We start from the raw sequence: 27,585 nt of genomic DNA on the forward strand, positions 1-27,585 counted from the left end.
TCGAAGATATGTGAGTGCCATTACACATTTTTCACCAATATACCTGTATCGGTATACCCATAATGTTCCATGTCTTACAACATGCACCCGACCCTGTTCTCGTCCCACAAATTGGAACATTCCACATTCTAAGTAACTTTCGTCCCATCTATTCTCATGGGCCCCATACTTTTTATCACCTTGTGCCATAGGGAGTTAACTTCCAAGGGAAACTCCATGGTCATTTTCCATTTATTTTTTGTAAGCAACGAAAATTTATTTGAGAGGGCAGAATGACGAGAAGAATAAAACAAAAGTGAAAGCAGGGAGAATAAAATTCTCCCTTTCCATTAAAAGTTAATAGTTACGAATTTCTCATTCTAGGCCCAAAAACCAAAATTGATGCAAGAGAGCCAACCAATCCCGCTGCATGTCTTCCAAAGAGATGTGGCGGAAAAAACCATTTGCTGACACCCACAAAGATGAAAGATAAGTCACTCTACTCCAAAGCAAGTTAGTAAGCCACTCCTTTGAAAGTTCTTGCATTCCTCTCCATCCAAACACACCAGATTATAGCCATAAGAGCATCGCGATAAAGCTTTCCTATCCTTTCCTTTACCAAAGCCTCTAAACGTGATGGAGCAAAATGCGTTCAATAGTTCAATGTGATGAACTCACACAGCTCTCACAAAATATACCAAATAATTTATTCCAAATAGCGAACGTGTAAGGACAATGAAGAAACAAATGTGCACAAGTCTTTCCACTCCTTAAGAAAAGGACACAAATATTAGGAGACAGGGCTTTATTGGGTTTTCTCTCCTGTAGCAAGTAATTGGTATTAATTCTTTCAAGTACCTCAGTCCAAATGAAAGCTTTTATTTTCAAGGGAGCTTTGGCTTTCCAAATCAATGGATACAAAGCAAATTTATCGACAGTAGGGTATGAATCATATAAGAAAAAAAAGTTTTACTAGAGAATTCCCCAAACGTCTCCAAGCTTTGGACCCTTTTGTCACTCCCTAGATGATTATGAATAGAATCAAGCAGCCTCGTCAGAAAGCCCGCTCATTAATCTCTCTCTCATTAAGGTTTCTCCCAAAATGGATTCCAAGAATGCCTTTCTCCTTGTAGAATAAAAAAAGCATAAATAAGAGTATCATGGAGATTTGATGCGTTTTTAGAAACCACGTGTCCAAGGCCCTTGCTCCTTTTTGATTGGGTCTCCTAATAGTATGTCAATGAACCAAGTGATCTCTTTTGTTCTCCCCACCCCCAAACCTAAGAAAGCCACACATCAACCTTTCAAGAATCCTTATGACAGTCTTGGGGATCAAAGAGAGAGATAAGAAGTAAAAAGCGAGGCGCTACTGAGAGTAATACGACCTCCAAGAGATAAGTAAGTATGCCCTCTTCAACCCCCATCCTCCTACCAACCCTCTCAGTCACAAGCTTCCAAAAAGTCATAGAATTTGGGTTGCATCTCGAGGGGGAGACCAAGTACCACCTCTTTGAAGTGATGCTGCCTGTTAAGACCTTAAACCTCTCTACCTCCCAGCTCCTCCATAGCATCGACCGCAAACTGGAGATACGATACCTCCAACTCCTCCCTCCTGGCTTACAAACCTTTGATCACCCCCTACTCTCTGCATGTTGAAGTCCAACTCAAGACATCCACGACAAGAGTAAACAAAAATGGGAACAATGGATCTCCTTTTGTGAACCCCCTAGAATCCCTGAGCCGTTCTCTAGGCTGACTATTGACAATGACTGAGAAACAGGTTGAACTCAAGCATCGCTTAATCCACTTCCTCCACACATTTCCTAAACCTTTCTTCGCCATCACTTTATCCAACACCAGTTCACTGTATCATAAGCTTTCTCAAAGTCCAACTTAAATATCGAACCCCTTCTACTCCACCTCCTCACAACCTCAACTATCACATTAGCAACCAGAGCTGTATCAAAAATTTGTCTGTTTTTATTAAAGCTGAATGTGCCATGGTTTCCATATATCCCTAAACCTCTTTCAATCTTTTCCATAGGACATCTTAAAGAATCATAGAGTGACTAATCACCAAACTAATAGGCTTGTAATCTGTCATCCTTGTTGACTTCTCCTTTTTAGAAATGAGGACTAAGGAAGAATTCACACTATTTTCCACAGCCCCATTATGGTGAAATGCCTCAAAAAACCTCATGATGTCCTCTTGGATCAGCTCTCATTTCCCAAGACTCCCAACTCTCTTGAAAGAAGGCCATTGTGAAGCCATTGGGACCAGGCGCCTTCTCCCTGCTTACCTCTTATTATATAAATTTCTTCTGTTTTGAAGGGCCTCTCAAGCAAGGTTGTATGAATCAGGATTCTAAGGGGGATCGCTGGAGGGTCTGCAGGATCGAATCGTAGAATCAGATTGAGAATCCTAAGATTTATTTTCAATGTAAAATAATTATCAAAAAATTATATATGTGGAACTTTATGACAAGCCTTAAGACTAAAAACTTGGTTAGTAACTTAGTAAGTTTAAAATTTAAAAATTCAAAAAAAGTTAAATCAATAAAAAGAAGAAAAATAAGAAAAGCAAGAAAAGGAGGAGGAGACTCACTGCTGACTCTTTTCAAGAAGCAGATCTGTTTCGAAGCATACCTCTGCAGCTCTGCTGGGCCTGCTCTTTTCTTGGCTGCTGCTGATTGTACGACAAGAACTCTGTGTTGAAGAGGACTGAGGTGTTCTTGTCAAACACCAAAGAAAGAAGAGGTCCGAGGACTGAGTTCGTGTCGAACCCCAAGAATCTGGTTGTTGAACACTACAGAACTGCTGATCAAACAGCAAGACTGCTGGCTGCTGCTGATTGAACACCTGTCACCAGATGGAGGGCTTTCTAGTTGTCGAACGGGAGAGAAATTCAGGTGCTGGGTTGCTGAACTTCAATGAGGAGTAGAGAACTGAGGTGTCGAACTCCAGGGAAGTCAGGTGCAGAGTCTGCTGAATCTGTTCATTGATGGGAGGCTGAGAGCTATTTTGCTCCAGTTTTTGAAGACTTTGGATGAAACATAAACCTTTTAGGGCCTTTGGGCCGATAAAAACATGCATTGGGCCACATTATTGATGCCCAAAAAGAAATAAAAAACCCCAATCCGATAACATAGTAGGTTCCTTACAGTTCTACATATGATTCTATAATTCCGATTCTATGATTATACTGATTCTTTTACGATTCTCCATGATTCGGATTTTTGTTGTGACTTGGATTGTTTGGGTGAATCTGGATAGTAGAATCGTATGTTTCTATGATCCAGATTGCTATTTTAATAACCATGCCCTCAAGCCGTTGGGTGATCTTGTCTTAAGAAGACTCAAATGAATACCCTCCAACATCAATTTGTGCTGGCACTTTTCTATCTACAGGTGCTTGTAAAAACTAGTGATCTCATCTCCGATCTGTTTATGGCCCCTCACAAGACACCCTAAATCAAGTTCCAATTCTTTGATAAGGCCTTTCCTCCTACTATTGGCCACCCTATGAAAAAATCAGAATTGCAGTTCCCCTCCGCCCTCTCCCATTTCATCCTAGATTTCTGACGCCAACTCATGTCTTCCCTTAATAGCATCTCCAAATCATTGCAAAGAGTAGCCCTTCTAGCCCTGTCCTCCTCATCTAACATGCCACAATCCTCAAACCTGCCCAAGCCACCATTTCAGAGAATATGGTGTTTTTCAAGTCCTAGATGTTCCCAAAACCTCTTTGTCCAACAGTTTGAGCTTCATCTTAGCATGTTTCGACTTTCTCATTAGTTTAAAATATTCCCACCCTTGTATTTGACACTCCCCCCACCAAGACCTCACACAATCCTTGAATGAACGGTGCAACAAACATGTTCTCAAATCTAAAAGGGGTGGGGCTCCACTGCACTGGATTGGAGCCTAAAAGCACTGGACAATTTTCTGAGGTAAGCCGAACAAGGGCCTCTTCCTACACATTTGGAAAAACATCTTCCCACTTGGTGGTGAATAGAAAATGGTCATTACGGGAGGAAGCTTGACTATCCCCAAAGTTGCCATGTAAAACGACCATTGATTAAAGGAATATACCTAAAGCTTGCAATCCCTGATCATGAAGTCAAACCTTCTAAAATGCTACCAGAGACCCTAGCACCCCAATAATCTTTTTGTAGAGTTGTGAGTCATGTTTAAAAACCCACCCAAGAAAAACCTAAATCCACAAACTCACCGCAGACTACAAAGGCCAAAAGCACCACCTAACTCATCAAAGAAAAAATTATGCACTGAGGACAACTTTGGGCCATAAACTGATGTAAACCATCAATCACAGAAACCCCTAAGCTCTAGAAGGACCTACAAGGAGATGACCCTACAAGGTAATCCTTAATATAAGCTACCCTCGTGTCCCACACCATGATGTCCCCTGATGTCCCTAAAGAAGGAAGGACTGCCCAATCTCTATTTGTGGAATCCCAAATGCTCCTAATCAAGAAATAATCATCTTCACCTAACTTGTTCTCATACAAAAGAAGGATATCAAGACTAATCTTACTAGCAAGCTCCTTCACCATATGCTTTTCTTCCCCACTCCTCATCTTCGATTTCATCCTTCTATAGACCTCAAAAAGCCTTTGCAACGTCTCATTTGGAAGATGAGATTCTTCTTCCTGCTTGGCCCACTTTTCTCCCATAGTGCTTGTTGCTACAATCTGCTCTTGAATTTCCAAAGGTGACACCCTGCACTGGTTGTTCTTTTTGTGCCCACTATGGGAGACCCCCTCTCCAACGCCTCCTTATAGCTAAGACGGGCTCCTTCATGGGCCATTTTTAGTAGCTTACTGGGCTGCTTCCTATCTTTTTTAGCATTTTCATCTAGGAATCTCTTTGACCTTGGGCCTAAAGTTTCTATTGTTTTGGGTCCTCCCAGAATTGGGCCTAAAACGTTGTGCAACATTCTTATTGCTCCCGACTGTGACTTTCAAATTTGAAAGATTACCCGAATCAGGAGGACTAGTTCCTTTATGACTCCCATCACTAACAAACTTTCCTTTCCTGTAGCCTCTCCCTTCTCGCCCTAGCTTACTGAAATATCTCCATTGCTAGCTGGTTGAATCTTCTGTTCTTAAGAAAATGAACTGTTTTTGTGTTTAAGATCTCTACCAACATTCTAAGAACTACAATTGAGGCACTTCAAATTTTGATCCAATTCTGATTCTGGTTGTTTGGTATACATGCTTATGCTTTCCTCTTCACTTCTTCCCCAAATTTCTTCCACCCAAATGCTTCCACATTGTTTGGAAAACAGATCATTTGGATTGACCCTTAACTGTTACCCTTTTTGCCAAGATGAACCTCCTAGATGCATCAGCTCTTAAAGAAGCCTTACTAAAATGATTGGGTGCTGTATAGGTCTTCACCTAGGGATTCAAGGTTTTCAAAAAGAGACATCTGTAGCTCCTTTGACAGCCAATGTCGTTCCTTGTTGAGAAGAAGTGTCATTTGGTTCATTCATTAACATGCAGAAAATCCTTGTTCCCTCATAGGTTAAAAGTTTTTTGTTAGTCAAAATGGTGAGCTGACGATTCATTGCTTGATTGATGAAAGGTTGACTAGAAAACTTGAAGGCGTTAGGTTTGAAGAAAATGGGGTATAGGAAAGTAACTATGGTGAAGGGGAGGGAGAGAAAAGAAAGGGTATGGATCTAGTTCGGGGCTGTTTTGGGAATGGATGCTAAGTTAGGGTTGATTGATGTTGGTGGCTTGATTGCAAAGAAAAATGGAAGGGGGGGTGGTTAAAGGATTTTAGTAAAGAGGTTTATCCATAATCATAGCCATTGTTTGGCATAAGTTGTGTGCAGGAACTCTTTGTGGTGAAGGAGCAAGTTTCTAGCTAGTGAGACAGCTATGACAACCTTCTTCAACACAGAGTTTCACAAAATAAAAGTTAACTTCAATGAGCTTTCTCCTCTCATGAAACACCGAGTTACTAGCAATATAGATGGGAGCTTGATTATCTCAAGACATATCTATGGGTTTCAAAACCTAAAATCCCATCTTTATATAATGTACTTCAACCACATAAGCTCTTTGAGAGCCTTAGTTTGGTGTACTTTAGTGCTAGATCGTGCCAAGCAACAAGATCAGCTCCTATATGCCAATAGAACTTCAATAACCAACACAGCTAATCAAATCTACAGGAGAGTATTCCATGATCTCACAATTTCTATTACATTTATATATCAAACATCTACTAAAGGAGCCTTTTGAGAGACCATGGAGTCCTACAAACAACGTTTGAATGTGGCTATTTGGGATTTTCCATAAAATGACTTCCCACCCCCACAACAAAGTATTTGTCAGGTTGGCAGTCAAGTGAATCAACTTGTCAACCAATTGCCTATTTCGACATTTGTCTTCAAAGTTCGGTCCAACATCCCTAGACAATTTCACATTAGGATACATAGGACTATGAATTGGTTTAGCTTCCAACACAGAAGTTTCATTTGGATTGCATCAAGCCAATTTCTTAATTTAAAAAATTGCATCAAGCCATTGGGATTGCATTAGTAATTGCCAGTGATGATGATATCATCAACATAAAGGCGTAGGATACATCTTGTTTTTGCATAAAAGGACCAAATGAAAAGAGTAGCACTTGATAAAGCCAAATACAAAGATACTAAATTTGTCAAACTTGTTGCGTAGGGATTGCATATGAATCTAAGACCATAAATGGCCTTATGCAACCTACATACCTTACCATTGTCTCTTTAAGTAATATACCCAGGAGGTTGTTCTATGTATACCTCTTCTTGCAAATCTTCTTGCAAGAAGGCATTCATCACATCCAAATGGTATAAAGACCAATCAAAGTTAACTTTTGACGAGATAAATACACGAAAAAAATTTAGTTAAGCAACAAGAAAGAAGGTGATGATGAAGAAATAAATAGCACTTGTAGATTTCGATACCTTGGATCTATTATGCAAGCTGGAGGAGAAATTGAAGGTGATGTAATGCAGAGTTAAAGCAAGTTGGGTAAAATGGAGAAGTGCTTCAAGTGTGCTCTGTGATCGTAAAATATCCTTAAAGTTGAAAGGTAAGTTTTATAGGACAGCTATAGGACCAGCTATGCTATATGAATCGGAATGTTGGGCGACGAAGAAACATAATATCCAAAAAGTAAAAGTTGCAGAGATAAGAATGCTTAAATGGATGAGTGTGGGGATCATAACTAGAGAAATGAGGTGTCCCATAAAACAAAGGTAATATTTGCACTAATATATATATATATATATATATATATATATATATTATGGGGTGGGGATCGTAACATCTGCACCCTTTCTTATCTACTACTCAACAAAGACACATAGGAGAGAACTTGTCTCTGATGAGTATATGGAACATGGACAAAACTTGCGCGCCTAGAGTTATGAGGCTCAATAGAGAACATAGACACTTTGGGGTATGCAATAGCAGCAACGCTAAAGGGCAACTTGTTAAGCACAAAATACTTGTTAGCTCGATGGATTTTAGGAACATGCATTTTGATAGGAGTGTAACAAAATTATCGAAAAATTGAAACCGGACCAAACTACTTTGGCTAGGTGGTTTAGTTTTTGAATTTTAGTTTCGATTCCTAGAATTTTAAAATTCAGTTTTGGTTTCTAACTGAATCGAACCAGAAAACTAAAAACTAGATTCGTTAATAATGAGGTTATTTGTTAATTTATAGTTAGTTTGGGTTAAAAATGCTTTTGAACTAATTAAAATATTGGTTGAACTATTTCTTTATATGTTAAAAAATTATTAAATTTATTAAATCGGTTTTAAATCAAAAAATTAAACTCAACAGCACAAATATTGGTTCACAAAATTATAAAAAAAATTGATTTTTGGTTCTCCCCTCAAGAAAACAAAACAGCTTGGAACCAAACCACTTTGTGCCACAATGTTTGATGAATAGTCCCTTCGGCCAAGCCAGCAGAAAGCTCATTTTGAGCAAGCTCAAGTGAATTGATTGATCGAAAAATTTGAATACTAATGTCGAATTGAGTTTTTATTTCCTAGTAGACCAAAGTAAATAAATTAAGAAGCTCATACCTATTCTTAACATATATATCCAAGTCATGTGAAAAATTATTGGGCACAAAATGTTATTGACTAGTGAAATTCTTGACTTTACATGAGCTGCAATTGTCCAAATGAATAAGAGAAAACAATGACTTACCACAAGACTTGACTTAAGTCTTGACAAGTAGAAAACACTCAAAATAAGTAGACTTGAACATGGGAAAACTTATTGCAAATGGATTGACCCAGACGAGCATGCCATTAATGTAGAAAAACACCATGAGCTGAAATTGAAGAAGCCATATGATGGAATTGAATCTACTACCACCACCATCATAATAGTACAAGCCATCCTTTTTTAGACCTGCATTAATCCTCATCTTTGTGGGGATCTTAGTGATGTAAGACAATAAGCAAGACCACGTTTAGATCCTTGTTGGAGAATAATTCAAAAGAAATTGACAAGGATTGTTGGGTTTAGTGTTAATCTTTTATTATGTGTTTAGTTTAATTAGTATTATGTGTATTTGGTTTTTTTTTTTTTTGTTAATATTTGTGTATTTTTGGGGTTTGCTTGTAATTTCATGTAGTTTTTGGGGTATATGTGTAATGTTATGTGCTAGTGGCTTTCCTATAAATAGTGTGTGAAGAACATGTAGGATTAGTTTTGTTGATGAATTTGGATTGCGAAGTTAACACGTGATTCCCCCTTGTATCTTCCCTCTTCCCTCGTCCCTCTTCCCTCTTCCCTCTTCTTGTTTCCTTCTCATCTTCTACATTTTCTTATAACTGCAGATCCTTGATGCTGTCCCATATCACCTAGATGACACAATGAGAAGGAAATAAGGTGAACAATTTTGGGATTTAGTTAATTGACTAACTGATAATAGGTTCGAAACATTTAGGCATATATAACACAGGGGAACAAGGAATCTAAGGAAATGAAAGAATAGTGCCACCACTGGAAACTTGTGTAGAGTAACTGTAGAGTGTAAATTAGTTGGTTCCAGTGACCCAAAATAAATTAGGGACTACCTGTCATATGGGAGGAGGCGCTAGAATCAATAACCAAGGTTGAGGATGAAGAGGCAATGAGTACATGAATAAGCCACAATAGCACTAGATGTAGAAGGCTGAGTTTGGAGTTGTTGAATCATACGGACAAGATTATTATACTCCTCTCAGGACATGGTTGATGATGCAGTCAACTCTCTAGTAAAGTGACTAGGTGCACTTGAAGGTTGAGAGAGTAAATCACCCATAGCAAGAGACTTATTGGCCCAAGTTGGTTTCCCATGAAAATCCCAACAACGATCAATACTATGATTGTCCTTGCCAAAATGTGTGCAAATGTGAGAATTGCCAAACTCCTCATCCTAATGCACTACCTCTGCCACGACTGCCATCCAAACCTTGTCCTCCTAAATCATGATTAGAGACAATGCTAACCATGGTTTAACTGTTGTAGGAAGAAGCTTGAGAAGAAGATTGAGAGCCATCTTTGGACATTTGTCAAATTCTAGCATAGGCTTCATTCATGGATGGTATGGATTCTCGGATTGTGGTTGGGTTGAAGCTCAGAACTCAACCTAGACAAAAATTTGGTGGCCAAGAACTTTGACCGTTGCCTTGCCTCTTAATCTCTTCTATGTTGGAAGTTGGAACTAATTGGCTGAGTTCTTCTCGCACACCCATCGAATTTCTATAAATGTCATTAATGGACCGACCTTTTTGGTCATATTTGAAGAACATCTCATATAGGCCAAAAAATGGGAGTTTTATTTTTATCTTGTGACAAGATTTCACAAAGATCATCCATAGGACCCATACGACCTTGGCTGGTCTATGAAACATTATGTTCGCGACAATTCTTGGTGCTATGCTATTCTTTAACCACACAAACAATATGTTCTCTCGGAGTCTAGAGACGGAGGAGAATGCAGTACTTGATTTTTCCTTTTGCATTAATATACACGCACTGCCTGAGACCAGAACAGGTAGTTGAAGGAGCCAACCAATTTGAAGGCCATGGTACATTAATATTATTTGCTGAAGTGTTCTTTTTAGAGGCCATTCAAAACCACCCTAACACAACAAGCAGTGTACACCAGTATCAGGCAGCATAAACTAGCACATAATAGCACTTCAGAACTTCAAGATGGAGTTGTGATCCGTGAAATGAAGTTACAATATCCTATGAGGAACTATTTGACCCTACAAAAAAGGGCAGAGCACAGCAAAGTGCTGAATGACACTTAATGTGCAACATGGCAGCAGCTACGGGCATTATGGCTGACAGAAACTGGAAGTGGCTGTAGCTAAGAACAGGAAATAGAGTCATAGAACACCTATTGAAACCAATCAGCAACTGATGCAAGATTGCAAGCAATCAATCATGAACAGATGCAACATTAAAGCATCATCATGATGCCCCAACCAGCCTGGAACAGCAGAACAGCAGCGGCTGTATTCTAAAAACAGAGTATCACTTACTGCACACAAACCACCACGAGCACACACTACCAAATCAAGGATGCTGCACAGCCTAATGGAGCAGAAGAGTGTCTTTAAACGACTCTCAGACCAAACAGCAAATCAAACTTGAGAACCAATTAGGGAAAGATAAGGGGAAAAAATTGAAAAACAGAGTATCCAAAATCAACTCAGACAAATCAGATTTAGAAAAAATCAACACTCTGATGCCATGTTGTAAAGTTAAAGATGGATAAAAGAAGAGGAGAGAAGAAAAGAAGAGGAAAAATCAAGTGGCAGTTTCTTGGCAGATTCGTACAGCTGCAGGTCTGCCCTCTTATATTAATAATAAAAAAGAAATGAAAGAATAAAATCTTCAACACCACACCACACTCCCCCCCGCCCCTGGGCCAACATTCTCTTCCAACACAATGTTGTTACAACTTTTAGTTTTGTCTCTTGGACTCAGGTACAGGCATACAAATCACGGTCGTCTGGCACAAGTCTGCCTCTTATAATTTGGATTTTCCTTATTGAGATGTTGTTTTGGATGTGGGGACTTGTTGGACACATGATTCCAAGTGTTCTATAAATCTAGTGCTGTAGGATGCGAATTGGATTATTGGATGGATCACCTTGACCCAATTTGGAGACCAGTTTCAAAGAATGGGGTTAAGGGATTGTCAGGCCCTGAACTCAAATGTATTTGGTTAATTAGTGGTTATTATGTGTCTTTAATTTAATTTATAGTAGGACTGTATGTATTGGGGGATTGGTTAGTAGTAAATGTGTCTTTTAGAGGTTTATTTGTAATTTTCTGTATCTTTAAGGTGTTGTTTGCAATTTTCATGTAATTGGCTTTCTTATAAATAGGGGTTTTTGGTGAATTTGAATTGAGAAGTTGACATGGGTTTCCTCCACCAATTTTATCTCCTTCTTCCTTACTTATTTTGCTCTCTGTTTCTCTCCTTTATTTCCCTCTGGGCAGTACCTGTACTGCATTCAGCGTCATTCTCTTACTGCTGCTATGCATCATTTGGCATCAGAGCGCAATCATCATCTCCATTTCTATATTTCTAAGCCCCCATTTCTCCCCTTATCATTCTTCCTCTTCCTCTCTTCTCTGTTCATTCCCGTCCTTCTTTCTTTGATCAAACCATCAAAGTGAAACAAAGTTCTGCAGAAATCGCAGAGGCAGATTCAGGACTGCAACACTGCATTCCTGCAAGTTTTTTCATAAAATTACAGTCCTGCCTCTGTTCTTCCAACCCTATTTTTCTGGAAGAATCCTGTGATGACACTACTACCAATAGGCCCTTCCTCAATATTTTATTGTCGCCCAATAACCAGAGAACCCTCACAATGGGTGAAGTTCTAACTGCTGCCACCCCTTCTCAGTGTCAGCCTTGCCAGACTTTTTTTGACATAGCACGACCACAACCATTAGATTCTTTGACCTTGGATCTGCCTTCAGCCAGAAGATCATTGCTGGTGGGCGCTTGTCAGTAGTGCACGTGCCTCACATTCAGGAGAAGCACATGCCCCATGTGCTGGTTTTGCGCGACTGAAATCCTGCACCCAAGATCTTGATCTGCAACGCAATAATTTAATTACAGGCATGATGTTTTGCATTAATGCGTGATTTTTTTTATCTGAGATGCTAGAAATTGGACTGCCATTGTATCATCAGCATTCTGGATGGTCAATTGTCATCTCCAGCATCAAGAATCAGATTTCATTGCTGCATTTTTTTTTTTGCTTTTTACATGGATTTGTTTAGTTTCTGCATTACTCAAGAATAAAAGGTGAAGTTTTAGGAATTGCTACATTTGTGGTGTTTGCTATTTTCTGGACCTTTGGATCAAAAGGAATGCGAGAGCCTTAAATGATGACATAACCTTCCTGGTTTTGTTGTGGGATAGAGCTGTCTTTTTGGTCTATATGAGCCTGTTCTTTTGGGGTTTTTAGGGGTTTCCCACTGCCTGATTTTGCTAAGGATTGGCTGGCAGCAGTTATATAATTTTTCTTCTTGTTTTCCATTTTGTTCTTGGGAGGACATTTCGTTCTCCCCTCATTGTACTATTTGGTGGAATTGCATGAGTAGATTTTGAATTGTTGGCAAATTGTGTTCAAGCCGGTCTTTGGGGATATACGGTTAAATCAGCAACAACGGTACTAACATTGACTCATCTGCAAAAGTGTAGTTGTTGTCTGCTTTGGAGACTATTAATAATGCTTTGAATAGGCTAGCTGAAGTTGCATCCTTTGGTAAAAGGCACATTATTTTTCCTACCAAATAGGAAAGCAGCATAGATGCTCTTGCTCTCCAGTCCCCACACTTTTGAGTTTTGTCACTTGTTTGAAGACTAAATCATTTGAATAGAGGAATAAAATTGGAAGTTGCAAATTCTAATGGTGATGATTATCCTGATGAATTTGATGATTGAATGTATTCTTTGGAGTACTATTTCCAATGGTATGCCATGAATGAGGCTTGAAAATTGTTATGGTTGAATTGAAATTTGAGGGAACTGCTCACATTTGGTGGATTAAACAATATGATACTTTAGGATGAAATATTGTGAGATCATGTGAGGACATTAGGGCTGAAAATGAACTAAGCTACTCACGAGTGGCTCAGGAGCTCGGCTCAATAAGAGCTTGTTCAGGTTCGTTCATTATATAAATGAGTGATTCCGAAGCCTAATTTTGTGGCTCGTTTAATAAATGACCTAAACCTAAACATGAATGGGCTTGGCTTGTTTTGGCTCAGTTGTGGCCTTGGTTGGCCCATTTTATAGGCTTGGATTAGGCTCATTTTATAGGCTTAGATTACACTTGTCTTATGGGCGTGGATTAGGCTTGTTTTATAGGCTTGGATTAGGCTTGTTTATTGAGTCGTTTAATAAAGTTGAATTAGGTTTGATGTTTGAGTGCAGGCTTGTTTAGCCCAAACTCCATAACTTAAGTTTAGTGATATGGCCGGTGCCCAAGGTGCTATATTGGTGAGGAAAGAAACACTAAGACGGTACTAGTGAGAGCCTCTTTGCACCTTTTATTTAAAAAAACCTTAAGAGCCTCTGGTAGTTTGAAATCGGTAAGGGCTCATGAGATCGTTCATTTACATAATGAACAAGCTTGAGCAAGTATATTTAAGCCCAGGGAGCTTAGTAAAAAAATTAATAAACGAAGTTGAGCATCAGAAAGCCAAGCTTGGCTCGGCTTGTTTGCAGCCCCAGATGAGATGAAGCCATGTAGGAGCAATTTATACCTTCCAACTACCAGTAGTGTATTCATTTGCATTTATTTATTTTTTATAGGAAGACAAGATAATGGCAGATTACACTAGTAGGTTTTATCAGTTGGCTTCTCATGCCAATATAAAGTGGAAGGAGAATTGATGATTGATTTGTAGATGAAAGGGTTGAAGCCAGATATTGCCTCCACGCTTGCTGCATTTTGAATCATTGCCATTGGAAGATGCAGTGCATGTTACCATTCAGATACAAGATGATGTGCAGCATAATGCTTCTAGGGCTACATTCTTGGTTTAAGAGGACTGCAAGTGGAGCTGTGTGAGGGAAGTTAGTTGAACAATTGGGTAATGGAGTTCTGACTTTTACCCCTTCCCCTTGGAGGGCTCCTCAACACTTTGAAATAGCTTCTAAGGTCCAACCAGTAATTAAGTGTTTCAAATATTAAGTTTTGGGCATTGAGTTGCACAATGTCCTAACCAGTGCATGGCAATTGGTAGAAAAAGAAAATTGATGGTGACGCTGTCTAATCAATTGAAAGTTGAGATAGAAATCCCAAGTGACTTAGATGAAGATGGCTATGTGAAAGACTGTTTAGTGCTTTGATGGTTCAACCTATCCTCTCTTTGCACATGGTTGAAGAAAATGAAGGGGATTGGAGACAAACCTACAATTTTCACATTCAAGCTGATTTGCCATAAGCAGCTTTGTACTTTAGTTTTTGATATTGGTAGTTGCGCAAATATACTTTTTGAAGAAGCTGTAAGTTAAATTTGGAGGTTGAACCACATCATAATGCATACAGGATTGCTTGGGCAAACAATACCAACTTGAAAGCACATGGGTGTTGTTTGTCTTCCTTCAAGATGAGATCAATTATGGAGACGGTGCAGTGTGATATTCTTCCTCTTAAGATTTTTCATATCCTTTTGGGGTATCCATGTTAGTATGGTAGGAGGGTTAAACATGACGTCTAGTCAGCCATCTTCATCAACGAGAAGTATAAGTTGATGCTATCTCAAGCTTTTCCACACACCCAATTGAAGCATATTTCTTATGAAGCTAGATGATTCTTTTCATGGTGGACTCCTTGGTGCTTTTTCGAACTCAACGGAGTCGAGTTCTTTTTAAGAGGAGGGAATTGATGTAGGATGGAAATCAGATTCTTGGATGAATCACTTTGACCCAATTTGGAGACCAATTTTAGAAAGTAGGGCCCTAAACACAAATGCTTTTTTAATTAATTAGTGGTTATTATGTGTATGTGTAATTATGGTTTGTTTGTAATAGATAACTTTTTGAGACTCATTTGTAATTTGTTCGATCGTTAGAGGTTTATTTTGAATTTCTTGTATATTTAGATGTTTATGTGTAGCTCTTGTAATTTAGGCTTCCTTATAAGTAGGGTGTGAAAGCCATTGTAAGGCTCAATTTTTCAATGAATTTGAATTAAGAAGGTAAAGTGAGCCCCCCCGCCCCAAAAAAAACACACACACACACACACACCAAGAAAAAAGAAAGGATCTCCCTCCATCTTCTCTACTTCTTCTTTCCCTATCCTCTCTTGTGTTCTCCCCTTATTTCCCCAGGCAGCACCCTTTTTGCAGTTCTGCATGATTCCCTTACTGCTGCTCTGCATGGTGTAGGAAAGACACCATTAACAAAAAATGCTATTTGTCCAAACATGTAGAAAGGAAAACCATTTGCTCTTTTCTCTTTTTAGTGAATTCCCTACACCTTCAGGGTTTGTCTGGATCAAGGATTTTTTTTGGGGAAGGGAAAGGAAAGGAAAGGAAAGTGAAGGAAAATAAGAAGGAAACTAATTTTCCATTATATTTAATCTATATCAAATACTATTAAAAATGAAAATTTGTTCTAAGATGATTAATGATTAAGAAAAATATAATGTTCATAATGTATAAAATTAATTTTTTGTTCATTAATTTGATGCATTTTTTATTTTTTTCCCTCATTTTCCATGACAACCAAACATGAAAATATGGATTCCTTCGTAATTCCTTTCCCTAAGCCTTTCCAAGTTCCAAATGGAACGTTAGAGCCCTGGCATTCTGTTCAACTCAGTTGATCAAGAAAAGGGCCAGCGAAATAGTGTTCCATATATCTTTATTCCATCTCCTACATGCTGACCCTTTCCAAACCTTCAGTTCCTTTTCTATGTTCTCTGCTGTGACCATTTTCCTCTCAGTGTTGCTGCATATGGATAAAACTCTTCATATATGTATTGTTCAGAAGTAAATAGTTGCCAGACTCTGCCTAACTTTTACATAAAACCCTCATTCATTGTGCTTTATCCTCTCTCCATCAAACAATCAACACTAAGAATCTTTCCCAAGGCATCCTTAAAAAAAAAAAAAAAAAAAAAAAAAAAAAAATCTCAAGGGGAAGACTTTCCTGCCCGCTTCCTCATTGTTTTGATTCAATTTTTTATGAGAGGATTAAGGTTTTCATAGTGAGTTATGTGATCTGCTGTAGGTCCAACACAACCTTCTTCCTTGCTCAACTTGCATACAATTTTTCACTCAATCTAAGAACTGATCTATCTGTGATTCATACAAGTTCTTCTAAAGTTGAGATCACATGTAACTTGGTTGCCATCTATCATTAAGCGCACTATAACCCACAGTTTTAAATATTGCCTCGGAGGTCCTCTGATTCATGACCTTAAAGGCTCTTACTGTTCGCCGAAGGGCTGTTACACTATCAGACAGACTGCCAATGATTAAAATAGGTTTCTACGTTCCTTCCCCCCTCCCACCCCCAATTTATTTATTTATTTATTTCATTTTCCCCCTAACAAACTCAATTTTAAGTTGGTTATTTAGTTAGTCTTCTGGGTTTATTTTCTTTGAAAATTTAGTTTGTATTTTCAGTTAACTAGCATTCAAATGGATTAACTTTTTCTTTTGTCAAATTACATTTTTTCATATTCCAAGTCTTCCAGTTTTATTTTATTTTTTTTGGTGTGTTTTCTTATACGTAATTTGGAGAAAAAATAGATTCTATTGCTATGCTTTTGTGTTCTTGTTTTGTTTAATATATGAACATTGTATATTTTATTCTTTAGATGACAAAAATTTGATGGAAGACTAAAACAGTACAAAGTATGGCATTCTATATTCTATATTTCTTTATATTTATGATTTTTTAGTCTAAACTTCTCTTATAGTCAATGAAGTTGTGAAAAGTAAATGCATGCTTCTTCTCACAGCAGCAACAAGAGCACATTAATATGCAATATTTGAATCGATTAAAAGTTACTAAAAATCATTTAAGGCAGTATGTGAATCACGATGTTTTAACTAGTTTTCTAATGCAAAAATGAATTTGTGGATGTGGTGTCCGTTAATCAATTATGTAATGTTCATGATGGTGGCAACTGTTACACCGCAGCTGTTCCCTTAAGTGGACTGTTCTTATCTCTCTATGGATGCAAAGAACTGGAAGGCAACCCATACGTGTTTTGGTTATTCAGCCCGCAAATCACTGCTAGAATGTTTTCCTTTAGCCTTGTGCCTACTAATTCATTTGCTAAAGGAGCAGCGTCCAGTGAGCATGATAAACCCATTCTCCTCTGCATTCTTTATCATGAGGCTGAACATTTCCATCCCAAAATAGTGTCTGGTGGAGAAAGAGAATCTAAGTGCCTCAGAAGGCACTGACTTAAACATAAAATCTAAGTTTAGTAATGCACCTCCAAACCCTTCCTCCATCCCCTCCCTTCCCCCAAAGAAAAGGCGCTCCATTTACTTAAACTCAAAGAGCAACAGACTTAGAGAGCCCAGTATTCAAAAGGCTAGACCCTGTGTCTTCCCTTTACATTTTTGCGGGGGAGTTGGGGGCTTAGAGCCTTAGAGGATTAACTAGAAGGGAATAGTCAAAGATAATCATATAGGTGAAGGATATTCAGGTTCCATAACTTTGTTACAAATGGCAATTGTCTCAGTGGAGGAGCTCAGAGCTATTGAAGGAAGTTCTGATCTACCATCTGTCATAAGCGATTATAATCTTGTTTCGGTAATGTCACCAGGGGACAAGGAAGGATGGGAACTAGTAATCTACCAAAAAAAGTTATGAGAAAATTGGAGAAGGCATGTAAGGTAGTGGAGATGCCTTTTGAAGGATTTTAGGTGGAGGCTTTCAGCCTGTTTGAAAATATCAAAATAAGAAGGGTGAGATTGGAAGAGGGACAGCAAGGAAATCAGATGATGTGGTGAAATGAAGAAGAGAATTGGTTGTAGTACTCAATTAATTATGATAAGAGACCTGGGAGGGGCTGGGATGGAAGTGCAGTTTCTGTGTAGTGACTATTCCCTGTAGTTGTGAGGAAGTTAAATATTTCTTAAAAAGGGGTATTAATGACAAGAGCAAGAGATTAGTGCTCAAATTTTCCTTTGGGATTGGAAAACAGAATTAGTTTTCTTTCAAGAGATGAAGATGGAGACTTTGGATAGCTGAGAAATCAGAAACTTATGGGGTTACAAAAGATTAGAATGACAGGGTTTGGCAGCAGAAGGATCACGTAGGTATTTTCACCATGTGGGATAATGTTCTAGAAATGATAGGCGTTTTTTTGTGGAGGTTACTTTATATCTTGCAAATTCAAGTTCAAAATCACATGCAAAGTCTCTATCTTCATTGGTGTGTATCTGTGAGGTGAGGGGGAAGAAGTAAGAAGAGTTCTATGGATGATTTTTTTTAATGATAAATAAGCGAGAAATTGTCTAAGCCCTGGTGCATAACAGGAAATTTCAATTTGGTTCTTCACCCTAGAGAAAGTAGTAGAGGAAATGTTTAAAGAGCAGTGTGTGAGGAATATGATGAATTTATCCATTCAGATGCTTTTGTTAATCTTCCTTTGAGAGGGGTGACAGGTGACTGCACGTGGTCAAATGACTCAAACCTCAGAGGAAGACTGTGGTTTTTTGTTGGATGGAGTGAAGAATAAGAAGTCTAGAGAGAGAGAGTGAGAGATTGTAAAGGAAGAAAAACTTCCATTGTTGTTTTTTTATTGATTGATTTCAATAAAATCAAGTATTGTTTGTGTGCAATATATCTCTCAGAGGATCACATCCAGTGAGCTCAACCATTCCACTCCATCCTATAGGAAAATAGTCTTGTAGCATTTTGGGAGAGTGGTCAACTCCCAAGTCTTGTTCTTCTCAATGGATTGAATTTCCTCATCCATTGATTTTCTCCATTTTTCTTCTTTGTTAAGTTCCTCAAAACTAACTGGATCATTGGTTAATAGCGGACAATATAAAGTAACATACTCATCCATAGGTTCTATATTTTCATACAGATCATCTAGTGTACGAGCTCCTTGGGGCTTCATATCCTAGACTTCTCGTTCTATTGGTGATAGAGCTTCATACCTTTGTAGTGATGGGAAACCACGTGGGGGTGTCTACATGTCTTTGAGTAGTTGTGACTCTCTAGCCACTTCTCTTGTTTGTGCTGGTTCTACTCCCCCAAGTGTCAATTTTGCATTTCTTGAAGCTTTAGTTTGGTCCCAATTCCAAGATTCATTTTCTTCAAAAATAACATCTCGATTGAAAATGACCTTCTTGGTGATATGATTGTAGAGTCGATAACCCATAGTATTGTTGTCATATTTAACAAGGATACATTTCTCTCCTTTGTCTTCCAATTTTGTTCTTCTGGCCTCCGGGATTTTGGTGTAGGCTATAGAGCCAAACACTCTGAGATGACTTACACTGAGCTTGTGAGTATTCCATGCTTTATGTGGAGTCTTTGTATCCAAGGTCTTGGTAGGGCATCTATTGAGTAGATAGACCACGCACAACACTGCTTCGGCCCAAAAACTTTTGGGCATCCTTCAACATGTTAAGGATCATGCGGTTCTTCCACTCAGCTACACCGTTTAGTTGGGGAGTGTAAGTTGGGGTAAACTGATGTCGAATTCTTTGTTGCCTAAGGAATTCCTGGAAAGCGTCTGAAGCATATTCTCCTCGTTGATCTAATCGAGGTGACTTGATGTGATAGCCACTGTGCTTCTCCACAAGAGTTTTGAACTCTTTGAACTTGTCGAATGCTTCTGACTTCCTTTTGAGGAAGTAAACCCAAGTCTTCCTGCTACAATCATCAGTAAATGTGAGAAAGTATCGATTCTCTCCATTTGAAACTGGGTTCAATGGACCACACTCGTCTGTGTGTATTGGCTTGAGCGGCGTCGTTGCTCTCCAATCGATTTGCTTTCCAAAGCTACTTTTGTGTTGTTTGCTAAGAACACAATTCTCACCTATCTCATTTGAGTGGTGGATGTTGGGTAAGCCTTTCACCATCTTCTTTCTTCCCAACTGTTTCAAACTTTCAAAGTTCAGATGTTCATACTTGAGATTCTAGTCTTTGATGATAGCGCTTAGACACCTTGGCGTATCATGTTGAATGGTGAGCGGAAACATTCGATTTTTCGCCATTTGTACTCGAGTAACTAGCTTTCCTTGAGCGTCAAAAATGATAAGTTGCATATGTCTCTTAAGGCTAATATTGTAGCCTTTCTCCACAAGTTATCCAAGACTAAGTATATTAGTCTTCATGGTTGGCACATAGTACACGTTGGAGATAAAAACATGGTCTCCATCCTTCTGCTTGATTAGGATATTTCCTCTTCCTTGAACTGGGAGTTTAGAGCGCCAAAGGATATTTCTCCCCGAACTTTCTCATCAAGTTTAGTAAACAAGTTATTTTTGCCAGTCATGTGATTGCTGGCTCCAGAGTCAAGGTACCAAACATTTTGGTCCTGGTGGGTTGAGTTGTGTGCCATCAGCATCAACAATTCTCCTCCTGCTTTCTTATTTTTTGCAAAGTTAGCATTTTCATATATTTTGTTATTTTGGGGATTACCTCTGCACTCATTGTTGTAGTGTTCGTACTTGTGGCAGTTGTAGCACTGAACGTTTCTCTTGTCTACATTCGGGCAGTTATTGTATCTGCTTCTTCTTCCTTGTCCTCCATTTTGTGGGACATATATTTGTTGATTGCGTCCTCCTCCAGTGGGACCTCTGCTGCCTCTACCACCTTCTCTGGATTCAAAGTTTCCAAAACTTTTTCCATGAGATCCTCGACCTCATCCTCTTCCTTGCTGTGACGTCCCCCCTTTGTCATATCTATCTGCAGTGAGGGACAACTTTGTTTGGAGGGATTTTACAGACATGAACTCCAGATCTTTTGTTTCTTCCATGGTCATAACTATATAATCAAATTTTGGATCCAAAGATCGCAAAATTTTCATACAAATTCTCTCGTCTTTGAGAGTTTCTCCATTTCTTTCCAATTGATTTGATACTACCATAACTTATGTATAGTAATCAACAATAGATTTAGTAGATTTCATTCTTAAGGATTCGAAATCACCTCGCAATATTGAAGATGAATCTTCTTCAATTTGTCCGCACCTTTGTGTGTTCGATGGAAAGAGCCCCATACTTCTTTGGATGTCTTGGCGGAGGTGATGATTTTGAACGTGGTCTCGTCAATTGGCTCGCAAGGTCGTTTTTTGAGCTTCGGGTAATGCTCCTTCTGCTTCTTTAGATTTGGGTTCGTCATACCCATCTTCCACGATGTCCATGACATCTTGAGCGCCTAATAGGGCTCTCATTTGTATGCACCAATTGTCGTAGTTGTCCTTTGTGAGTTTCGGGATGAGTGCCTGCGCAGTACCGTTTGCCATTTGGTCAATGGATGCTTAGTACAGCCTTATGGAGTTTGAATCTCACAAAACGGACGCCGCCAATGCATCTGGAACGTCGAAAAACCTTAGAAAGGGTTAGATGCTGATGTAGCAATGGGTAATGACGTGGCAGTGGTTGATGGGTGCTGACGTGGCACTTAATGACAAGTATTTGCTGATGTGGCAGCTGGCGCATTACTATTTTTGATGACGTGGTGGATGACGTGGCAGGTGAGGACCACTCTAACCGATGACCATCGCTTTCAACCTTGAGATGCTACTATAGATGTTGTCGGTAAAACGAACTTTGACAGGCTCATACGGGCTCTACAGAGCTCCGATTGATGTGATTCTTTCGCTGTTAGAATCGTGTCGACGAGTAGAACACGCTGGATGTATCAAAATTGGATTTTGAGACACTTTATTTCTGGGCAATTTTCAGGCTGCCGCTTCTGCTCGTGGGAATTTGATTCCTTGGTGCTCTGATACCATTGTTGGATGGAGTGAAAAATAAGAAATCTAAAGAGAGAGAGAGAGATTTTAAAGGAAGAAAAACTTCCATTGTTGTTTAATTATTGATTGATTTTAATAAAATCAAGTATTGTTTGTGTGCAATAAATCTCTCAGAGGATCACATCTAGTGACCTCAACCATTCCACTCCATCCAACATTTTCTTGGCTGGAAAGATTCCTCATTTCCTCTTCTCAGGATGAAGTACCCGAGGACTCTTCAAAAACTGCTCTCTAGGTCCACGTCTGATCATAATCCTATCTCATTGGAGTATTGAGATGATGAACAACAAGAAACCTTTCGTATTGAGAACATGTGCCTAAATATTGACGATTTCAGCTCCTTGATCAGTAACTGATGGAGACAATAAGTAGTAGAAAGTGCCAGCTTTTAGGCTTGCTGTTAAACCTAAGCCCCCTGAAGGAGAAATTGAAGAAATAGAGCAGAGATGTTCTAGGAGATGTTAATGTAAGGAAGAGGATGATTCGAGAAGATATCAAGGCTTGGGGTGAAAGAAATTCAAGAAGGTTTGTCCAGGGAGGAAAAAGAAAGAACCTCAACAAGGAGCAATCTGTTCATATTCATGGGAATGGAAGAAATCTGGTGGATGTCAAGAGCCCTAGGGGAAGAGGATATTAAATGTAAAATCAGTGAGTTCTATGTAAATCTTTTAAATAAGCTACCACTTGGAGGCCAAATCTGGAGGGGTTACGAGTTCCTTCTTTTCAGAAGGAGGCGGCAAAAAGTTTATAGGACAAAACTCCAGGCCCACTGGAGTGGTCATAAAAATAAGCTAGTTAAAATATAGAATACATTATTGTTGTTGCTGTTGTTTTTTGATAGGAAAGGTACTTCATTAACAGAAAAGAGAGAAAATGACAGAATGGAGGGTAAGATATCCTAAAGCCCACTTCCAATCCCTGACAACGAATCAGCTCAAAAGAAAGCAAGGGAAACAACTCTATCCCACAAAAATGTGAGGGAGTTGCTTTGCCATTAAAAATCTTTGGATTCTTTTCTATCCACAGAGTCCAAAAAGAGCAGGAATAAAAAAAAATCTAATCTACTTAAAACCATCCCTTTCTTACTCCTCCCAGAACCTCTATACTGACCACTACAGAATTCATTACTTATGTCCAATGGAGAAATTATTTTGAATTTAACTATAAAAAATTTGATAATCAAACATTCTATATTGTAAGCAAGACTACCAATTAATGAGTTGTATTTCAATTGAAACCTTGAGAGCATCCTATGCGATCTTGGAATAAGATTTGGGGTTGAAGCCATCCAGATTGAAGATTAGATATGTATTGAACTTGTTATGCTATGAAGCTAGAAAGTGTAAGTGTATCAAAAGAAAATAGGGTAGAAAGATGAGAATGAAAAATTATTTATAATAATATTCCAAAGTTCCATTGCAATGTTGTGGGGAATTTGGGTGGAACAGGATGCATACATCTTTATGGGGGAAAAGCACATTTCTCACTCTGGGTTAGGATTCATTGTATGACCTGGCTTTGGTTTCTTGCAGCTGGTTGTTTTAAATTAGTTTTTTTTTTTCAGATCCACAATGGGATTGGTAAAAGTCATCATTTTTTTTGTACTTTTTTTTTTTGTTATCTTGACTGCGTGGGAAGATTCTTATTCTTCCGTCTTTTTATTTTTATTTTTATTTTATTTATTTATTAATGTTGTTTCTTATTTAATGATATCTATTTATATATGTATGTATGTATGTATGCATATATATATATATATATATATATATATATTAATAATGTTTCAACTTGCAGGAGAAAAACAGCCGTAGTTGGTTTAATTTTTTTCTTTTTCCTTTAATACTAAAGATGTAAGTTGAAAGATTTGGATAATTTCCAGCATTATGATTTGCAAATTACATCATTTGTTATTTTCATTTTTTTGTTAAATCTGATGCTTGGGATGTAAATAAATGCAGTGGGCTAGAATCAGAATTCTAAAAAAGGTAAATTTTGTGAATCACAAACCTGACAAAGAAATGGTCAGATTTGATTCTAATCTGTGAGAATTTGAGAACGAACTGCCCTCTTATTATTACCCAATAAATAAATTGCCCTTCTAATTCCAGTAGCATTAATGGATTTCTAACTGACTTGAAAAATGAATTGAACTGAATTTCTGTTTAAATGTGACTCCAAGCATAGTGTTAAAAAATATTTTCTTAAAAATAGAGACAGTTTTGAAATCTTGGATGTATATCCTGTACCATAACTCTAGTCTTCTTGTTGTACATGCTGTATAATGAATTGATGAGCTATTTAAGTGGGAGGAGCTGATTGGGATGTTATAGGCAGTTACAAAAAAGAGACAATCTTACATTAGAGTACCATTGTTGGGACAAGGCATAAAAATAAGCATCTTCACCCGAAACTTATGTTCCCAGCCAATGATAAAAGCATCAGTGAGTATCTTTTAGATATAAAAAATCTTCGTATAATTTTGTTGAGTTGGTTGGGGGTGACTGAAATGTACTTAAGTTGGCTCAATCAGGAGGCTTGAGAACTAGATCTTAAGTAGAGCTGTTGAAACCTGGTTAAATCTTAACAATACCCCTGTTTGTGGATAGCTTTTTCTGGCATTTTTAGAATTGTATAAGTGATCATATTTGCTGCCGTACAGACCTGCCATATGATCAATGGGTAGAAGGTTGAAATCCACTATATGATTGTTCTTGTTTGGTGGATCAGGTGCGCAAGGAATTCTATTGAGTTCGTAAATTAGCCAGGTGCACAAGGAATTCTATTGAGTTCGTAAATTAGCCATGTGGTCTCCATCAAATTTATTTATGGTATCCCATAAAAATGGTGTTAAAGAGCCACCTTGGTTGATCCTATAATTGGCCATCATCCTCCTAGAATGATATGATTTTGATGACAGGGGATTTGAAGAACTTTACATGATGTCTTGGCTGACATGGTAAAAGAGAGGATTCAAAGCTTAGAAGAAATGAATTAAAACCAAGGCCTTCAATAGTTTTGTGCCATTCTGCTACAATGAACAAGGCCTTCAACTTAAAATATATAATAGATTCTCGTGATAGATGAAGGGGGATTCTGCAAATTTCTTCCTTTTTTTGGGGTTGGGGGTTGGGGAATAAAAGAAAACATCTAACATCTTTCTTGGATCAATGGAAACCATGATTTGAATCAAATGAGAAGAATCTCTCTGGAGTAAGAAGCTGAAACAATAAATATTTTGTCTAACATTTGATGTTTACATATTTTGGACATAACAACTCCATCCTTCTATTTTTTCTCTGTCAAAGCTGGACTATAAGACATCTAATTATTGAAACCATAGCAAAAAGGCTTAGTTTTGACTTTTTTCTTGTTCTTGCTTGCGGTAAATTGGCTTGATGAAGTGATCATGTTGCAGAAATTGCTGTACATTTTGATGGACCATGGCCACTGAATTGCTGAATGCCTGCACAGATTGAAATAAAAACCTTACCAAGATCTTGAAGGATTTCAAGTTTTGCTGCATGAAATCCCAGTTTCAGTTGTATGGCTACAAAATTTTGGAGAACAAGGGCATGGAGAATAGTTGCTTGAGATTTCAGTATAATAATATTGGGGCATATGGCCATGCAAGAGCTGTATGTTATTGTAGGCCATCTCTTGGAAACCGAGTCTTTTCTGGGTGGCCTAGGGTTCTCAGGCTGATGAGGTTTATCAATTCTAAGATGCAATTATTTGCACATAGATTCCCTTGCCTTGATTCCTGGAGCTCTTTTGTGTTGTAAATTATTCTAGACAGTGAGCTAGTTCCTCTGCGACCAATTCATATTTTTATTTTTTTTAATGCTCTTTTTGCAGCGGCAGTCTCTTACCAATTTTAGAGGAAGTCTAATCCCATGTCTCTAGCATCTTTGTAACATGATTTCTTGAGACTTGAAGATTTTATTTTAAAGGTATACAGTGTTAATTCAAAGTTCTGGATTCTTCAGTTGGAACTTTTCAATGATTGCAGAAAATGTATGAAGTTTGAAAATTCTCGTATTGATTACTCAGATAAGTTGGACCAGTATAGTGTACCTAGCATGCTAGATCATCTCCAGATATGAAAGAATCCATAGACGCTTTGTTTATGATATATAGGATTTGATTTTGAGTCATTGTTTGGCATATTTAATACTAGCATGCTGCCTGGGTACACACAATGTGTGTGCTTATTCAAATCGGTCAAATTACGATTTGGGTAAGAGTTCTGCAATAATATCATTAGAATACAGGCAAATTATACTCGTCTATTATTTGGGCCAAATTCATTTCGTCTCTGCCCAATTTTAAATGATGTTATACTTAGGGTTCATTGTATATTTCAAGGGTGTTTCTTGTCCTTTTGTTTTCTTTTTTGTTAATTTACGTGGTCATGTGCAGGTCAATAATGTAAAAAAAAAAAAAAAAAAAAAAACATGAAAAATTTAATGAAGTTGTTGTGTTATTATCGTTTGCAATTTATTAGATTTTATGCTTTTTACTTGTAAATTTTAAAAATTACAGTTACCCACGTGCGATCAAGTGAATAAAATGGATAATAAACATGTGAATATGAATTTCACAATGTTAAATGAAAATTACTATGGTGAAATAAATTGATAAAACAAAAGGGTACTATAATATGTCGTAAAATTGTTATATGAAGGGTATGCTTAAACTAACTCACTGAGTAGTAGTAGTTAACTGTCCGTTTGTCTGGAGATAATTTATTTTATTTAAAATTAATTTAAAAAGGGAAAAAAAAGGCCCTAGCTATTTTGCCCCTTTTTTGTGTGTTTTATATATTTATTTTTATGCTCATCTACTTTTGTTTCTTTTAATGGATGAATTCCTTTTGTCAGAACTGATGTTTTAATGACAAAAAAAAACCCCTAAAAGTACCATTTCTAAATGTTAATGATAAGAGTGCACTTTAACCGCATCATCACTCCTCCCAAATCTTCAAACATCGTGATTGTAGGTCTTAGGCTTTTTCACTTTTCTTTAGTGTAAACTTCCTGATTGACCTTCCTCCTTTTCCTTCTTTCATTTTTGTAGTTTATGTCATACTACTTAGGTCATAGCCATGGCTACCACAAGAGGGGTACACTACTAATTAGTCATTTTTTCCATTCTCTTCAATCAGTTTGAAAGTCTATTTCCACCACCACGAATTCTCAAATCCAGTTTTAACATATCTGGTCTTCATATCCATGGCCTATACAGAAGGACTAAATAGATTTGGTCGAGGCACTATCACTAGATATGCTGAACCTAGAAAACTCACTAAGCTTCTAGGGGTTTAATTCACATTATGACATTTGAATTTGACTCTTGGGCATTCTTGCGCAAGCTTATTATTTGTAGTTCGTGAGAATTCATCATCTCCTTCTATTCCTTGAAGGATCGTTTGTAACTTTCCATTGGAATAACCCTACAACTTTGTAGATGTTACTCAGTGCTAGCCATTGTAAAAGTTGATTTTCATTGTTAGAATTGATACTCATTATAAAATATCCAACTCAAGGAATAACTGTACATATATCAATGTATATGTGTG

The 27,585-nt window shown here is 37.9% G+C and overlaps 1 protein-coding gene across 3 annotated transcripts in view; it reads left to right on the forward strand.

Moving 5' to 3' along the window:
• LOC131156147 (pentatricopeptide repeat-containing protein At2g30780) overlaps positions 1 to 25,992 on the forward strand; it is a 37,539-nt gene extending 11,547 nt beyond the window's left edge. The window contains exon 3 of one of the 3 annotated variants that reach the window (XR_009136920.1): positions 25,423 to 25,992. The gene's annotated coding sequence lies outside the window, so the exon portion shown is untranslated. Of the gene's footprint in view, positions 1 to 25,408 lie in introns of all 3 variants that reach the window. The other 2 variants (XR_009136921.1, XR_009136922.1) reach the window with 2 other exon arrangements.
• Positions 25,993 to 27,585: the final 1,593 nt, after the last annotated feature.

The sequence above is a fragment of the Malania oleifera genome, chromosome 5, assembly GCF_029873635.1.
Source record: "Malania oleifera isolate guangnan ecotype guangnan chromosome 5, ASM2987363v1, whole genome shotgun sequence".
In the NCBI taxonomy this organism is placed as follows: domain Eukaryota; kingdom Viridiplantae; phylum Streptophyta; class Magnoliopsida; order Santalales; family Ximeniaceae; genus Malania; species Malania oleifera.